This window comes from Jaculus jaculus, chromosome 11 (genome assembly GCF_020740685.1).
Source record: "Jaculus jaculus isolate mJacJac1 chromosome 11, mJacJac1.mat.Y.cur, whole genome shotgun sequence".
NCBI classification, from domain to species: domain Eukaryota; kingdom Metazoa; phylum Chordata; class Mammalia; order Rodentia; family Dipodidae; genus Jaculus; species Jaculus jaculus.
In genome coordinates this window covers 103,279,815-103,298,364 of record NC_059112.1, presented here as the reverse complement: position 1 = coordinate 103,298,364, position 18,550 = coordinate 103,279,815, and the positions used below count along the sequence as shown (strand labels likewise).

The 18,550-nt window shown below is 51.6% G+C and overlaps 1 protein-coding gene across 1 annotated transcript in view; it reads right to left on the bottom strand.

The window, feature by feature from the left end:
- The window catches only part of Emp2 (epithelial membrane protein 2), a 47,911-nt gene extending 35,958 nt beyond the window's left edge, over positions 1 to 11,953 (bottom strand). The window contains exon 1 of the mRNA XM_045130069.1: positions 11,928 to 11,953. The gene's annotated coding sequence lies outside the window, so the exon portion shown is untranslated. The remainder of the gene's footprint in view (positions 1 to 11,927) is intronic.
- Positions 11,954 to 18,550: the final 6,597 nt, after the last annotated feature.

The window sequence follows — 18,550 nt, the reverse complement described above, 5'->3', positions numbered from 1 at the left end:
AAGTCATACAAAAATTTCTAGGGCAAAAGAAAGGTTCATAAGTGGAAAAGGCTGCCGTAGTAATATCAAGAAAATAAGTCTGTGAACAGTCAGTACGGATGAGTATTTTATTTTATTTTATTTATTTATTTATTTTTTTGAGCGACAGACACAGAGAGAAAGACAGATAGAGGGAGAGAGAGAGAATGGGCACGCCAGGGCTTCCAGCCTCTGCAAACGAACTCCAGACGCGTGCGCCCCCTTGTGCATCTGGCTAACGTGGGACCTGGGGAACCGAGCCTCGAACCAGGGTCCTTAGGCTTCACAGGCAAGCGCTTAACCGCTAAGCCATCTCTCCAGTCCTCTATTTTATTTTTGACCTGGTGTTCACTGTGTATTCTCAGGGCGGCCTCAAACTCACAACGATCCTCCTACCTCTGTCTCCCGAGTACTGGGATTAAAAGTGTGTGCCACCACACCCAGCAGGATGAATATTTAAAATAATATTTGCTATCGGAGGTTCATTGACTCCTTAGCCCATGGAAATGTTCAACTTAAAAAAAATATTTATTTGGGGCTGGAGAGATGGCTTAGCGGTTAAGCGCTTGCCTGTGAAGCCTAAGGACCCTGGTTCGAGGCTCAATCCCCCAGGACCCACGTTAGCCAGATGCACAAGGGGGCACACGCATCTGGAGTTCGTTTGCAGTGGCTGGAAGCCCTGGCACGCCCATTCTCTCTCTCTCTCTCTCTCCCCTCCTCCTCTCTGTCTGTCACTCTCAAATAAATAAAAATAAACAAAAAAAAAAAAAGAAAAAGGAGTTAGCACTCTTGCTAAAAAAACCATATTTATTTATTTATTTGAAAGAGCCAGGAATAGGCAGAGAGAAAGAGAGAATGGGTGCGCCAGGGCCTCTAGCCACTATAAACAGACTCCAGATGCAGGTACCCCCTTGTGCTTTTGGCTTATGTGGGTCCTGGGGAAATCGAACCAGGTCCTTAGGCTTCACAGGCATGTGCCTTAACTGCTAAGCCATTTCCCCAGCTCACGGTCAACTGTCTTATTCAATACTGCTCAGGGATGCCAATGTTTGTATCTTAGTGGGTCACTCCCTCCACTGGCCCTTAAAGGGTTAATGTGTAAAGCACCAGCCATCCAGTACTCACTGCGGCCTGAGGCTGAGGTTAGCATATACACATCATGCACGTGACACACGTGATATACTATCACATGCCACATGTGCAAGAGCCGTATTTTCTCTCCTGGACTTGTGCAAGTCTTACCTCCAAGGTACACCCCTCCCTTCTCGTCACTTCTTAGACCCCACGCCTTGCTAAATTCCCCAGGCTGGCCTCAAACTTGCAATCCTCCTGCCTCGGCCTTCTGAGTAGCTGAGGAGACAAGAGCTGAGCCACCACACTCAGCTTGGTTTATTTTTCTTAACACCAGTGGCGACCGGTACCAGCGACAGACCACTAAAAGAAGAAGTTATTTAACGCATCCGCTTTTGTCTTGTTTCTTCCAATCAACGGCATCCCGAGGCACAGGTGAACCTGAGGCAAATCACACCCGAGTGGAAGGGGGTTTCTCCATGACAGGATGAGAGATTGGGGTCAAAGCTGCATATGCCCACGCGTCAGTCCCCAGACAACCCCAGCAGAGGTCGGGTGACAAGGGAGGCAGCCCCTGGGGTGGGGAGTTTCTGGGGAGCGGAAGGAAGGAAAGGAAAGCAGCGTGGGCTGGGGGAGTCTTCCACTGGAGGGCTTGCTGAAGACCCACCTTTGCTGATCTCGTGGGGGCTCCGGAAGGTGAACAGCACCACAGGGTTCTGCCCTGCCCTTATCCCATGTCCTTTAGCCATTTGCTGAGGGTGCACTTGGGGGGGGGGAGCCGTAAGGCAGTATTAGCCCAAGCTTTTGATAGCTGGAAAGAGGTGCTCAGTCTGTCCTTCCTTCGGAGGAACACTGGGAGTGTTGATTGGACACTGTTAGTTTCCATCCTCTCTGCCTATATATATATTTTTTATTTAAAGCACATTAAGCTTACATTAATTCATTTTTAAGTATTACATGACAAGTGGAAAAATCGACATCGCTTGCCAAGCGACAACCATTTAAGCAAGCGCTCTTAACTGCTAGGCCATCATCTCTGGCCCCGGGACAGCCATTTAGTTAACTAATACCCTTTCAGAAAAAAAAAAAATCTGAGTGTGCCACCATTTTTAACATTTCCTGTATGCTACAGAAATCATTGCTAAGTCCCCGCAGGCATGTGGACCCCGCCCTGGTGTGCTGATTGCGCTTCCCCTGGGCTCTGGCTTAGAAGAAAGTAAAAATGTGACCTGGTGTCTTCTGAACACAAACAGACACTGGCCATGTCACTTGGCCCCATGTGGCCCCAGGCACGGGGGTGGGGCTGGCCTGACCAGAGCCCTCCTCTCTCCCTGACCCCTTTAGCTCGCAGCTCAGCTAACTGAGACTCCTTCCAGGTAGGCTGCTGAAGGCTGGGGTACCTGTGATGGCCACTGAGGTGCAATAGTGAATCCAACCAACACAGACACAAGGTCCCCCTGTGCCTGGCGGCACTTGCCATGTCTAAAAAAATATCAGAAATAAAGGCAAAGAGCCGGGCATGGTGGTGGCGCACGCCTTTAATCCCAGCACTAGGGAGGCAGAGGTAGGAGGATCGCCATGAGTTCAAGGCCACCCTGAGACTACATAGTGAATTCCAGGTCAGCCTGGATCAGAGTGAGACCCTACCTCAAAAAAAAAAAGAAAGAAAGAAAGAAAGAAAGAAAGAAAGAAAGAAAGAAAGAAAGAAAGAAAGAAAGGCAAAGGAATGGTTTGCGCCTGACGGAGACGGAGACCACACTGAGCACAGCAAGGGCGCAGGCAGAGTGGGGGGGATCAGCAGGGAGAAACCGTGGTGCAGGAGGGCCGCTGGGCCGGGCGGTGGGCTCAGCAGCTAGCTGGGGTGTTTGCCTAGCATGCAAGCAGCTCTGAGCTCGAGCCCCAGCGCCGTATCAATCGGACATACTGGCGCACACCTGCAATCCCAGCACTCCAGGATACCCAGGGTTGTGGAGAAAGGAGGATCAGAAACTCAAAGTCATCTTCAGCTTCATAGGGAGTTGAAAGCCAGCCTGGAATATAGAAGACCCTGTCTCAAAAAAGAAAAATAAATAAATAAATAGAAATAAATTTAATAAAAAAAAAAAAGTTGGAGCCGATGATCCCAGCTACTTGGAGGCTTAGGTAGGAGGACTGGAAGCTCAAGGGCTGTCTGAACTACAAAGTGAATTCAAGACCAGCCTAGGTAACTTCATGAGACTGTCTCAAAAAAAAAAAAAAAGAAAAGAAAGAAAGAAAAAGAAAAACAAAACAGCGGGAACTGGGGGTGCACCACAGTAGCGGAGTACTTACCTAGCATGTGCAAGGCCCCAGGATCAATGCTCAACACAGCAAACAGAGCTAGAGGAACAAAGTTAGGTAGTGGCCCAAGCAAGAAAGCCAAGGGGGAGGATGGCAAGATGAGTAGAGAGACGCCAGACCTATGCCCAGCCACCCGGGGGGAGCCTGCAGAATTGCCTGTGCCCGCCCCACCCTCCCACCAGGTGATCTCATTCCTTCCAGGTGGGGACTGGGAATCGCATTTTATCAAGATTCCCTGGGCGGTTCAGATGGGCAGCCAGCCAAGGAGACACATCATGGCCTGGAAATCTTTTTGTTGTTGTTTGCTTTATTTTGGGAGCAATCGAAACTACCGAAGAGTCTTTAAGGGGAGGAGGGGCTGGGCTGGAGCTGCCGGGCCAGCTTTGCTTCGGTGTGGACCTTTCGGGGGCGCATATGTGGGGTACTGAGCCAGGGGACGGCAGTCAAGGAGCTTGGGCAGTTACTGGTGCAAAAGATGGTGGTGAGCTGGCGGTCAAGATGGTGGCCATGGTGGGTTCCAGAAACACAAGGGTGTGTGGGAAGAGGCAGAGAGGGCGGCTCCAGGCTTCCAACATACTCTCTGACGATGGGTGCTGGTAGCATTTACTTCTGACACTGACTTAGTGGGGTGGAGGGAAGGGACAGGCACAAGACTCGCTTGTAGCCTCCCGCACGCTGCTGGGCTTGTGACCACCCACCTGGACTTCGGGACTCTATCTGTATCGATGGGGCTCCTACATCACCTCCTGACTCAAAAGAGATCATACTGGGCTGGAGAGATGGCTTAGCATTGAAGATATTTGCCTGCAAAGCTAAAGGACCTCAGTTCGATTCCCCAGGACCCACGTAAGCCAGATGCACAAAGTGGTGTATGCGTCTGGAGTTCGTTTGCAGTGGCTGGAAACCCTGGTATGCCCATTCTCTCTCTCTTTCTCTCCCTCTCTCAAATAAATAAATAAATAAAATATTTAAAAAGAGATCATATCATCTGATGAGGTAAATGCATCCATGCAAGCGAATGAAGGGGCAGGGAAATGAGGGATGTCACGGAGAACCTTCGAGGACTGAGGCCACCAACTTTGGAGGACACGCATTTGATATCTAGAATCATATCTCGGACTCAAAGAACATTCTGGGGCCAAAAGACGGGGATTATTTCAAGGGCAGAAGGTGGAGGTCAACTTGACAAGAAGCACGGGAGACAGAATGGGCTCCGGGAGCCTCACTGCAAGTCTTAATTGCAAACTGTGGAACGTGAGTGCATTCCTTAACATGGCTAGTTCACCTCCTGAGCAGGGATAATAACAGCCCCCACCTTTTAATGAGGTCAGGGAGGCAGCGCACGTGGCCCAGCGGACTGCGTGGCACTCTACAATTGGAAGGTAGTAGTGTTAATTATTGTCATTACTACCGATAACACTGCTAAGTGGAGGCCATTTTCTCCTGCCCCCAAAAATGTCAAGCTAAATGCACAGTATGAGGTCCGGGTCTTTACTTGTCTTCCTGAACCCTCTGCCAGGCCCAGGATGCCCAGTGTTAAGGGTCCCCCAGACGCCTTTACTCCCTTGATTTCAGAACTGCCCTATTGGTTATACCCCAAGAACACTCCCTCTTCGCCCCTTCTCCAAGCCACTGTTAACATCTGTTCATAGCACCCACAGTGGGGAACTCGTGATACGCAATGGGTGTCCATGATGTGGATGTGCCTGCCGGGTGGATGACACCTCCTCAGTTCAGAACCTATCCCCTGGTCTCTGCGTGACCATAACAGCCTGTGGTCATCTCTGTCTATACAGCCTCCATCACATGATCTATCCGATACTGCATGGCCGAGCTCACTATCGCAAGCGCTCCACCCTCCCACCTGCAAAACCTCGCTGGTTCCCAAATGCAGGGGAGACCAGCTCCTTAGCACTGACGTTTATGACGTGGGTAATTCATGCATTCATTGTCTTTGTTAAAGATGGGATGGGAGGTCCTTCACACCAGTTCTTCGGTTTCCTCTCTCATCAGAGGCACCACATCCATCTATTCTGATCCATCCTTCCGGACATTGTTCCTTAAATAAACATGGTGTGTACGAGGCCAAGGACTATGCAATCAGAATTTTGTTTATTTTAATGTAATTAGTACTTTTTTCACATATAGATTTTCTGTTGAGGTGACAATATTTTTATTTATATATTTGCAAGGAGAGAGAAAGGAGGGCCAGAAAGAGAGAGAATGGCTACACCAGGGCCTCTTGCCAGTGTTGCAAATGAACTCCAGTTGCATGCACCACTTTGTGCATCTGGCTTTATGTGGCTACTGGGGAACCGAACCCAGGCCGTCAGGCTTTGAAAGCCAGTGCCTTAACAACACTGAGCCATCTCTCCAGCCCCACATATACTTTAAAAAATTATTATTATTATTTATTTATTTGAGAGAAAGAGGCAGATAGAGAAGGGGCATGCCTCTAGTCACTGTAAACAAACTCCAGATGCAGGCACCACCTCGTGCACCTGGCTATATGTGGATGCTGAGAAATCAAGCCTGGGTCCTTAGACTTCACAGGCAAGTGCCTTAACCGCTAAGCCATCTCTCCAGCCTTTCTCGTATAGTTTTGATAATTTTATTTCAGTTTAATAATGCAGCTCAGTGGCAGAGCACTTGCCTAGTGTGCACGAGGCCCTGGGCTCATTCCCAGTACCATACAAAAATGTTAAATAATGCCATAGACCTCTTTCTATATTGGCACAGATAGGTAAACCTTGTTCTTTGTAACTGTTGTAAAATAGTCTGAAAAAAAATAATAACTGTCCATTTGCCTTCCCATGGCTGCTGGGGGAATGCTAGAGGCCCTTCAAAGCCCACCTCCAGCCATATAGATTCATGGAAACCCCTGTCCATCATTACACTGGAGGCTTCTCCGAATGTGACTCCTGTAAAGCCGGAGCACACACGCATATGTTCTGCGTCACCTTCCTGGAGTATAACCTCCTTTGAAGAGGGGAACCCCTCGGTATGGATCACCGCACAGAGTTGCCTAATAGTACCCATCAAAGATTAAAGTGGGCAAGCCGACCTCTCCCTTGGCCTCGCCTTGCTTCAGGCAAACCACAAACATCTAAGCCACTTCCAGCAACACCTATGGCTCCTCTCCTCTGATCCCCAGAGCAACCAGCAAAGTCAGGGTGCAATGATGACGGCCATCGTTAAAGAAGAAACGACTCCCTCGGGAGCTAAGTGGCAGGTCCCGGTCTCACAGTGGGCTTGGGGGCTTCACAGAAGAGGAACCTGGCCAGGTGCTCACAGGTATCGCCGGATTAGTTCTGAACTGTGTCACGGCAGCCACCGTCATGTTCCAGAAATGTTCTGGGATTTCTGTTGAACTTGAAGACCACGTGTGCTTATTAATTAATCATTTCAGAAATGTTGCAGGGCTGGGACGTTGGCTCAGTGGTCAGGTGCGCTTCCTGGGCAAGCATGAGGGCCTGAGACTGCTACAGGTTGAATCTTCAGATCCCACAGGGTCTGGCCATGCGCACCCGCACCCCCGGTCCTGCGGGGGAGCAGAGACCAGCAACCATCACAGCCCAGCAAGTTCCGGCCAGAGTCAGTAAAAGGGGACCCGGAGGAAGAGCAATGGAGCGGGTTCTGCATTGCCCACTGTAGGACAGGGCCCCTGTCACAGGTGAGCCTAGGTGGCGAGACACACACACACACACACACACACACACACACACACGCACACACGCACACACGCACACACGCACACACGCACACACGCACACAACAAAAATAGTTGGAAAATTTAAAACACCAACTTTCATTTGATTTTGCACAGCAAGATCTGTGAAGCCACAGATTCCCGTGTTATATGCCTTAACATATGATTAATAAGATCAATGGGGGGGGTCACATTTACTCACTGCAATTTTCTAATTAATCTCCTTTTAAGGAAAGGCAGTCTACAAGATCAGTTGCTGATTAGGACATCAGAAAGAGAATTCTTAAATGGAAGACTCTACTACTAGGGAGACTATTGATTTGGGGCTACCGGCGATCTGCAGTGGATGCACATAGCTGGCTGCCACCTCTGTGTCCTGAAATGGTGACAGCTATCTTGCACGCAGATTTCTGAGGACAGTATTAATACCAAACGTCACTCCAGTGGCCCCTCCCTCAGCTCTGGACGTGGAGTCCTAAGAAGGTTTTTGTTTTTGTTTTGTTTTGTTTGATTTTTGGTTTGTTTGTTTGTTTTTCCAACGTTGGGTCTCACTCTAGCTGAGGCTGACCTGGAATTCACTCAGGTGGCTGAACTCATGGCGATCCTCCTACCTCTGCCTCCCAAGTGCTGGTGGGCTACCACACACAGCTAATATTTTACTTTTGTTTATCTGAGAGAGAACGAGAATGGCACATCCAGGCCTTTAGCCACTGCAAACGAACTCCAGACGCATGCGCCACCATGTGCATCGAGCTTATGTGGGTACTGGGGAGTCAAACCTGTGTCCTTAGACTTCACAGGCAAATGTCTTAACCGCTAAGGCACCTAGGAAGTTTTTAAATGACGGCACCCAGGCACCCAGCCCGGCCACCGAGAACAAGAATGTAATCCCTGAAGAGCAACAGAAGTCTAGCTGCCCAGGGAAGGTGGGGACCCAAGAACTCAGTCCTGCAAACAACAAGGACTCATTAAGCAATGGAGCATGGGAGGAGGGAGGCCCCATCGCCCAGTTTCTGTCCAGCCTCTCTCCTCCCTAACGTCCTGCCCCAAGACGAGCCAGCTTCCTCAGAGCCTGACAGCTGTGCCTGAGAGCTGCCAGGTGTGCTGTGGGCAGTGTTGAGCAGAGTTCTTTGCCCAGCATTCCCCACCAGGATGGGCGTGTGGAAATCCAGCATCCTAGACAGACAACACACGTCACCATAGTCTCTTACCCAGTAGACGCACGGGGCAGGAATCCCACTCCTAGCCACTGAACTTCTCAGATCAAATCCACTAACTTGCTGTGGGCCCTTGGACAACTCACTCCATTTTGTCTGGTTGTGTGCCAAGCAGTCAAAATGAGACTTTCTTCTTATTTTAAACTTTATTAGCGCACGCGCGAGAGAGAGAGAAAGAGAGAGAGAGAGAGGAGAGAAAGAGGAAGATAGAAAATGGGAATGCCAGGCCCTCCAGCCACTGCAAACAAATTCCAGACACATGTACCACCTTGTGCATCTAGCTTACACAGGGTCCTGGGGAATAAAATCTGGGTCCTTAGGCTTCACAGGTGTCTTAACCACTAAGCCATTCTCCAGCCCTCTTTAAAAATATTTCATATATCTATTTATTTATTTGAGAGAGAGAGAGAGAGAGAGAGAAAGAGGCAGAGAGAGTGAGAATGGGTTCATCAGGGCCTTTAGCCACTGCAAACTAACTCCAGACATAGGCGTCACCTTGTGCATCTGGTTTTCATATGTCCTGGGGAATAGAACCTGGGTCCTTAGGCTTTGCAGACAAGTGCCTTAACCGCTAAACCATCTCTCTAGCCCCCAAGTGGGGCTTTCTAAGGTCCTTTAATACTTGCATTTCTCCAATCTTTGTCCCCAGAACTTGCGCCCCTTGAAGGTATGTGTCCCACACGGGCTGGCCTGGAGGAGTCTCGGGGTCTCTGGACTACCTCAGTCCTGGTGTTATTACCACCCATCTCCATTATAGGGTACCAGTCTTGCTTGGGGTGTCAGGTTACCAGGCAGCACTCTTGTTGGGTGGCAGCCCTGCCTTTGATATTTTTAGAGTCCCCCTGGGCCTGGCCCTAACAAGAGTCAGATGTGTCCAATTCCTGATTCAGCCACAGGCCTGCCTAAATTGTGTTCTTTGGAGAAATTCTGCAGGGGGGCCCAGACTGTACCGCTGCTGGGGCAAGGAGTTGCACCTCCTCTTCTCACCTCCCAACCCCTGCCCCATCCCTTCGCTGGACAAATGGAAGATGACAGCTCAGAGGCAAACTCCAGTGCTTCCTACAAGGCCAGCTAACCACTTCCAAGGCCAACGAGCAGCTTTTCCTAAGCCCAGTCTCCCTCTGATCACCTCTCTCTCTCTCTCTCTCTCTCTCTCTCCAAGGCTGCCAGGGACCTGGCGACAGCATGCATCTCACGTTAGCCACCGAAACCTGGGTCAGACAGAGCCTCTGCCTGGCCACAGACCCAGACGTCCGTCACAAATGGCAAGGAGCATATACACCACCCCCACCTCCGCTGTGAAGGTGGCTGGACCCTGGCCTCATCAGCGAGCCCGGCAGTCAGCCAGAAGTCCCAAGCCATCCTATGTGGCCTGGAAAGGTATTTATATAGTTTTGTCTCGTCGACAGACTTCCTTTCTGAACATGCCTGTCGGAGGTCACTGTGACAAAGAACTAGCTATGCCCCAGTGACCAAGCAGGGAGGCTCTGCAAAGAGGCAAGAGAGGGCAGGAGAGTGTCAGCGTGTACCTGGGCGGAAACAGGAAGACACTGGCAGACTTGACCCTGCGTGTGGATGACCCGTGGCTGCGGGAATGAGGGTCTGTGTACATACACGGAGCGGAGGGGCTTTTACCCGCTAAAGTGAAGACATGGCAGAGGCCGAGAAAAGAGAGGGAGGTGTCATTATGTGTGCTGGGCATGGGGATCTGGGGGTGCTAAGTGAATTCTCTTTGTATTTACAATCTAATGATGTTCTCTTGGAGTGGCGCCAGCCTGAGAGGGGGGCCTCCCCTCTAGGTGGGGCAACAGCACCCATGCCAACATCCTCACAGAGCTGTTATGCCTGGCCCTGCCCGCCACTCTCCTCTCCTCCCCCTCCCTGCTGGCTCCCTCCCCGGCTTCCCACACAAACACCCTTGCCTTAGACTGACTGCAGCCAATCTCGGCTCCTCCACTGGAGGGACAGAGAAGGCTCTGGGCTGTGTGACATGCTCTCTGCCTCCCATCTGACTGCCCTGATTGCTGTGGGGGTGGAGGTGGGAGGGATCCAGAACCCCTCTGAGAGAAAACAGGTTCTGCACCTTCCTGCCACCCCACATCCCTCCTTAGGCTGTGTGGGCCGGGCACCTATCTGCCAACACACCCCTGGGGATCTGAACCTCATTTAGCCTGCCCATGTCTCTCCCCCATTTCCTGCATCCCACCGAGGCACCTCCAGGTGGAAACAAGAGGGCGGTATGCTCAGGGGGAGGCGGGCTGTGGTGCAAAGCCTGACTCGGGCACTTACTGGCTCCCTGGCCTTGACTAACTGACTTGGCATCGCTACCCCCCGGGTTTCCTCACCTGAAACAGGGGAGTGTTCTGGGCACAGCCCAGGGTGCGGCTCTCAGAGAGGAGGGTGAGAGGGGCGCAGCCCACTGCACACCTCCATCAGCTCCACACATCCCCTTCTCCTGTGCTCCCAGAAAAACAAAACAAAACAAAAACAACAAAAACCCCAAAATAAAACATGCTTTCCCAGTGCTCCACTCCATCCTCCCTGGCCTCCTATCTGAAGGTAATGTTCCCGGACACCTCGCTTCTGGGATTTCTCGCTAACTGATTCAAAACGATATCCAGAAATGCCTCTTTCTTACCCCCCCCTGCCCCTGCCCATTATGGTCAAATAGACACATTTCTTATTTTAACTATTTGTATATGTACAATCTAGTGCCTGAAATCAACTCATAAACCTGGGCGAATCATTGCTATCTGTACCCCAAACTTTTCATCCTCTCCGGCTTCTAAACAAAAACAAAAACAAAAACAAACAAAAAACACCATGCCTATGAAACACTAACTTCAGGAAAATCTCACCTCCAACATCTGGCCACCACCACCCTACTCGTGTTTGAACTTTGATTCCAAGTATCCCATAAAAGTGGAGGGGTGCAGAATTGCGGCTGGAGACTTCAATCTCTCTCCTAGCTTGGGCACGCACGCCCAGCCAAGCTTCCCGATGCCTGGAATCCTTGCCCTCAAAGCTCTCAGCCCTACCGTAAGTAGGCAAGAGAAGAGGGGGCGTCATCCTCGTAGAGTTCCCCCCGCTCCCCACCCCGCAACCCCAGGCTGAGCCACCAGTGAGTACCCAAGGGGATAAGCGCAGCGGGTCCAACCAGATCGGTGCCGCTAGGGGACAGACGCGGGGCGCCGGGGTCGCGCTCCCGACCAGGGGGCTGCTCTGGACTTGCAGAGCCTTCGCTGGAGGTTGGCGGAGGCGATGGGGGAGCCGCCCTGACTCCTCCCCAAACTTTTCCCGCCCGCCTGGGCGCAAAAGGCCAAGGGAGCCATGGGGTGGGGAGAGGGGGTGGCGCAGCGGCGTGCGGGACCCCTGCGGGGAGGTGTGCGCCGCCGTGGTCTGGAGAAGAGCAGAGGGTCTGCCTCCCGGACTGCGCTTCGTCTCCGCCCTGCCCACCACCCACCCTGCAGCCCCGCACCCCTAAAGAGGAGTGATCGCGCCCCGGCCGCACCGAATCCCGACATCCCCCCCCCCCCCCGCGCCCGCCCTACCCCGGATCCCGCGCGCTGCTCCCGGGCGCGCCCCGGACTCACCGTGCGCGGGCGGCTGGACGGGCGGGCGGGCTGCGCGCGGGGCGAGGCGCCGGCTGTTTTGAAGCTCCGGGCGGGCACTGCGCCCGCCTCCGCCCTGCCGCCGGCGCCCGGCCTCCTCCGGCCCGACCCCGCCTCCCCGGCCGTGATGTCAGGAGCCGTCGGACCCGGGGGGGGCGGGGGGGGTGCTAGGGGGCGAAGGAGGGGCCGCCTGGGGACCCGGCCCGGCCAAGGCGGGACGTGGAGGAGGCTCGTGGGAGCTGGACATCTCCGCCTGCTCCCTCCGTCCTTCCTCGCTCTCCTTCTTCTCCCCCTCCCCGGGACACCGCTCCCATCTTTAGCACCCCTCGGTGGTGGCTCTTCACCCCGGGTGGAAACCGAAGGCCTGGGAATGACTTTGCCCAGTGCCGTGCGGGCTGAGCGTCCTGCAGATGCGGCCATGGCTAGCAAGGGAGTGGCAGTGCCACCTTGGGGCGAGGCTCTGGGGACACCAGGAATCAGGGTTAAGATTCCTCCAAGCTGGGCCTGGTGGAGCGGGCCCGTAATCCCAGATATTTAGGAGTCTGAGGCAGGACGATTGTAAATTCCAGACTTACCTGGGCTGCAGAGCGAGTTCAAAGCCAGCCCCTCTGCAATTTAGTAAGATTCTGGCTCACAATAAAAAGAGGGCTGCCTCCTCCCCAACACCCAGCGTGGTGGCGCACGCCTTTAATCCCTGCAGAGGTAGGAAGATTGCTGTGAGTTCGAGGCCAGCCTGGGACTACATAGTGAGTTCCAGGTCAGCCTGAGCTAGAGTGAGACACTACCTCAGGGGAAAAAAATAAAGAGGGCCAGGGATATAGCTCTGGGGGTCGAGTGCCTGCTTAGCGTATGCCAGGGTCCTGGGGTTCCATCCCCAGCACTTAAAACAAAATTCTTCCATGTTTTTCCATTTACCACCACCCCTGTCAATAAGCACCTTTTCACAAATCATCTCCTAACTCCTTTGAACTTAGTCTTGGAATTCATCAATCCTGAAAATGACCAAAAGACCAGGAACTAACTTTCTTTCTTGCCTCGGTTTCTCCACCTATACACAGAGAGCTGACTTCCTTGTAAACTCTTGGAAGGATTCGAGAGGAGGCCAGCGGAGCCAGCCCTGTCCTGAGAGGGGATATTTAAAAACCGAAGACATTCCAAAGCAAGGCCAGAGCGAATGACAGCATATTTTTAAACTTCTAATTCAACAGGTTCGTGTTATTTACACAAACCAAAAAAAAATACCAGGCAGTTGACTTGTGCTGCTGGCAAGAAATATGAATTTATTGCACAATTGCCTGGTCTCACTTGGACACATGGTGTTTAAATACTCTTTCTTTTGTTTTCAATCTTTTTTTTCTTTCTTTCGTTTTAGCAGAATCTTGTTATGTAGCCCAGGCTGGCCTCAAACTCTTAATTTTTTTTTTTTTGGTATTTTTTTTATTTACTTGAGAGTGACAGACAGTGAGAGAGTCAGACAGAGAGAGAGAATGGGCGCGCCAGGGCCTCCAGCCACAGCAAACGAACTCCAGACATGTGCGCCCTCTTGTGCATCTGGCTAACATGGGTCTTGGGGAACCGAGCCTCGAACTGAGGTCCTTAGGCTTCATAGGCAAGCGCTTAACTGCTAAGGCATCTCTCCAGCCCCTGGCCTCAAACTCTTGATCTTCATGTCTTAGCCCTCTGAGTGCTGGGATTACAAACACGTGTCCTTAGCCAGGCTCCACGGCCTAAATGAACATTGTTTTATTGGTGTGGTGGTGGTGTGTAATGTGTAACATTGTATGCAATGTGACGTGTGTGTACTATATGCCCATGTGTATTTATGCACATGCAGAGGCCAGAGGAGATAGATGAGTGTCCCCTCTCATCCACCTGTTTGGTTTTTCAAGGTAGGGTCTCGCTCTAGCCCAGGCTAACCTGGAATTAGTCTCAGGCTGGCCTCGGACTCACAGGGATCCTCCTACCTCAGCCTCCCAAGTGCTGGGATTAAAGGTGTGCGCCACCACGCCGGGCCACCTGTTTTCTTGAGATGGTCTCTCACTCAACTTGGAGCCCCCGTTTTTAGGTGAGAGAGCCCCAGCGATTGTCTGATCTGGGCTCACCATTGCATTGAAATGCTTCTAGCTGTGCCCAGTTGTTCAGGTGGGTGCTGTGGAATCAGACTCAGGCATTCTCGGGGCCCTCTCCCGTCCTCATGCTGGTAAGGAAAATGCTCTCACCTACTGAACCATCTTCCCAGCCTCGAGCTTATGGTGGGAGGGTTTCAGAGGGTCTAAATTAGAGCTCCTTAAGAAAATAGGGGGTCACAGCCCTCTTCAGGCCTTGAACTGCCCCAGTTGGTAAAGGGTCTCATTTGCTAGTTATGCCTCCTGGAGACTCAGTCCCCAAGCAGGAGAGTCTTTGGGGCTGAAGATAGGGCAAAGGGCAGTCCTCTGAGCTCAAGCCCGCCCCACGGCCACCTGGAAGAAGGGAGAGTCCAGGTGGGGAGCGGAGCCAGGGGCTTTCATCACTTGCTGAACACTACTGTATCCAAGCACTTTGTACATATCAACTTTGTCCCTGAGACAGGATCTCATATATCCCAAGCTGATCTGGAACTCCGTATGTAGCAGAGGATCATTGTGAACTTCTGGTCTTCCTGCCTCTACCTCCTAGGTGCTGGGATGACTGGTGTGATCACCACGCCCGATTTATGCAAGGACTCCACCAAAGTGAGGCACATCCCCAGCCTGACAAATATTAGCTTTAATGTAATACAATAACTCTGCAAAAGAAGTCACTCTCATTTAAAAAAATATATTTTATAACCGGGCGTGGTGACACACGCCTATAATCCCAGCACTCGGGAGGCAGAGGTAGGAAGATCGCTGTGAGTTCAAGGCCACCCTGAGACTACATAGTGAATTCCAGGTCAGCCTGGGCTAGAGTGAGACCCTACCTTGACAAACCAAACACACACACACACACACACACACACACACACACACACACACACACATTATGGACCGCAGAAATGACTTAGTGGTTAAGGCGTTTGCCTGTGAAGCCTAAGAACCCAGGTTCGATTCTCCAGGTCCCACGTAAGCCAGATGCACATGGTGGCACATGCATCTGGAGTTCGTTTGCAGTGGCTGGAGGCCCTGGTGTGCCCATTCTCCCTCTCCCCACACTCTCTCGCTTTCCATGTCTCTAATAAAATAATGAATTAAAAATAATAAAGAAAATAAATATTTTATTTATTTGAGAGAGAGGGAGAGAAAAAGAGAGACAGAGAGAATGGGTGTCAAGGCCTCCAGCCACTGCAAACAAACTCCAGACACACGCACCACCTTGTGCACCTGTCTTTACATGATTACTGCGTCATCGAACCTGAGCTTTGCAAGCAAATTCCTTTAATCACTGAGCCATCTTCACAGCACTCATTTTATCCATGAAGAAACTGAGGCTCAGCGAGCTAGGAAAGACCTTGCTCAAAGACCCCATGCAAGTGACCTGGAATGCATTTGAAACGAGACCAACTATGTCAAGCCTCATTCTCCTCTCCTTGCCAAATAAAATAAACTGTTTATTTTAATATATTTATTTGAAAGGAAACCCTGTGTTGCCAAACAGGAAGACAGTGCCATCCTCTAAAAATAGAGGACAAACTTATACACGTAAACATGACCAAAATAAAACCGTTAATAAACTATAGCGAGATCCTGCTGCCTGAGGCCTAGGGTCTACTAAAAGGAGATATTGGCCAGGTAGTCAAGGTGTCGAGAAACCTCTTGTCATCAGAACTGTGGTGCTGTCTCCTCCAGGTCCCTAACTGGACCGCCTGCTAGTGGGGTGTATCCTGAATTGGGAGAACCTGCTGAGGATCTCCTATGGGAATAGATTGTCACCTCAGCATTTCCAAACCCTCTCCAGAGCCCCACCCACCTGTTCCTTGCCGCTGGTTGTTTTCTCTTTAAATAAGAGATCAGAGGCAGAAGCCTGCCACACATCCAGTCACATGCCACCCCCCCCCCCCCCCCCGTGATTCAGCAATAAACCTGAGGCCCTGAGGGTGTGTCCCACGGAGTTCTGATCCCCTCAAACTTCAGTGCCCTGTTGACAGCACTCACACCCACTCTGGCCTGTCTAGGTGGGCAAGACACTCCAGCCCTCCGCCCAGGGCTGAGATGGACCATGTGATCTGCTTCAGCCAACGAGAAATGAACAGACCAGGCACGCGTGACCCCTGTGGGGACTGGAAAGGTGCCAGGGTGGTAGGTGGCTCTCATGGCACCTTCACTGTTTCCAGGAGCAGGGTACCATTCTAGAACCCCATGGTCCCGGGAAAATAAAGCTGAGGCAGAGCTACAGTTGTCTGTCAAAGGTTCCAAGTTGCAGGTAGGTTAACTGTGAAACTCCCGCTTGCTTCCACGTGCCCCAGAAGCATTCGCGGCAGGAAAAGGGTCGTCTGTTCTTTTCGCATCTCTCTCTGTTGCTGTGCTCACGTGTGCGTGTCCATGCTGGCATGTGTGCGGGCACATGTGTGTGTGCAAGTGTGTGGCCAGAGGTCTATATCAGGTGTCTTCCTCTGTCACTCGCTGCCATATTCTTTGAGTCCAGGTCTCTCACTGAACTCAGAGCTCGCCGATTTTGCTAGACCAGCTAGCCAGCAAGCCCTAGAAATCCTCCTCTCCACCTCTCCCCAGCTCTGGGATTGCAGGTGCGTGCCATCGTGCCCAGTATTTTACAAGGGTACAGGGGACGTGAACTGAGGTCCCCAGGCTTCTGTAGTAAGTATTTTCACTTGGGAGCCATCTCCCCTGAGACGCGGTGCCAGCCAAGTGAGGGGAGCATCTGACTTGGAGATGGAGTGTACTCGAAGGCAAGGAAGGCTGCAAAGGAGAGGGTGGAGTTGGCTCAGGTTTTGGGAGAGCAGGAGGTGGCGAGCGCAGGGAGCTCACATGTCCTTTCCCAGTGGACACATTCCTGAGTTCTGCCCATTTCTTGTCATGGCTGCTATTTTCTCTTTTGTTCTCAAGAGGAACGGCTAGAGCTGCCTGTTTGAGCATGGGGGGGGGGGGGGAGGGACTTCCATCCTGGCCTTAAACAGTCTATCCCAGTTGTCACAGGGAAGACAAGGGGGGCTCTCATCAAGAGGGATGGAGACTCGAAAGAAAATACGATTTAAGTGCATACGGCCATTCTGGGGATGGATCAAACCTGAGTGTGATTTAACCATCATGGTTCATGGGTTCATTGACAAATGCTGGGGGTTGCTGGCTTCCATGCCCAGACCATTTCCTCTGGAGACAATTTTGCGGGTAGGCTAGAAAGGAAGCTGAATACCAGGCATGTATACCCAGATGCCAGGGGCATTGTGGGCCATAGTAACATAAGACAGCTGGACCTAATGTCTTGCTTCTTCTTTTTAGTATTTTATTTATTTGCAAGGAGAGAGAGAGAGAGGAGGAAAGAGGGAGAGAGTAGACGCACCAGGGTCTCTTGTCACCACAAACAAGTGCCACTTTGTGCATCTGGATTTACATCTTAATTTGGTCTGGGGAGTAAACCCAGACCGTCAGGCTTTGCATGCAAGCACCTTTAACTGCTGAGCCACCGCCTCCACAGCCCTAATGACTCGATTCTAATGAGCAAATGGAAAGTGATGGGTGTTACTTATATAATGCCTGTTCCACCAGCAGACTCTCTTTGGTTGGTTTGCGTGCTTCTGCACAGCAAGAACCCATGGGGTCAAGACTAACGGATTCTTCAGCCACCAGCTAACAGGCAACTGAGGCCCTCAGCCTACAAGGACCACAATGACACCCACACCAGACGGGCTTGGAAGCAAATCCTTCCCCAGCTGACCCTTCAGATAAGCCCTAGGTCATGGTCAACATCCTAAAAGGCACCGCGTGATGCACTCTGGGGCAGAGGACCCAGCTATTCCCTGCCCAGACTCCTGACCCACAGAAACTGAGGTCATGAACACATGCTGCTTGAAGATGCTAAATTCTGGGGTAATCTGTTCTGCAGCGCTAGAAAACTGACACACACAAAGGGAACCTGGATTACTCAGATCTGGGGGCTGAGTTCTAGCTGTAGCCTGTGTATGCATCAGGAATGCAAGGTCGTGCTCCCCGTGGTGGTTTGAATGTGGCGTCACCCACGGGCTCAAGTGTTTGAGAGGAAGCCTCATACTCGGTCCCCAGCTGGTGGTGGAGGTGAAGCCTTGCTGGAGGAGGTGTGTCACCAGGGGTCAGCTTTGAGGTTTCTTAGTCCAGCCTGCCTGGTGTTCAGGGCTAGCTCTCCTCTTCCCTGCTGCTGTGTGAAGATGTGAGCTGTTAGCCTGCTCTGCCATGCTTTCTTTGCCACGATGAAGCTTCCTCTAGAAAGTATAAGCCTGAACTAAACCCTTTCCTTCCTTGAGCAGCACTGTTTTTTTCTTAGAGAGAAAGAGAAAGAAAATTGGTAGGGCCTCAGCCACTGCAATGGAACGCCAGATGCTTGCGCCACCTAGTGGGCATGTGTGACCTTGCATTTGCATCACCTTTGTGCGTCTGGCTAATGTGGGATCCAGAGAGTAGAACATGGGTCCTTAGGCTTCACAGACAAGTGTCTTAACC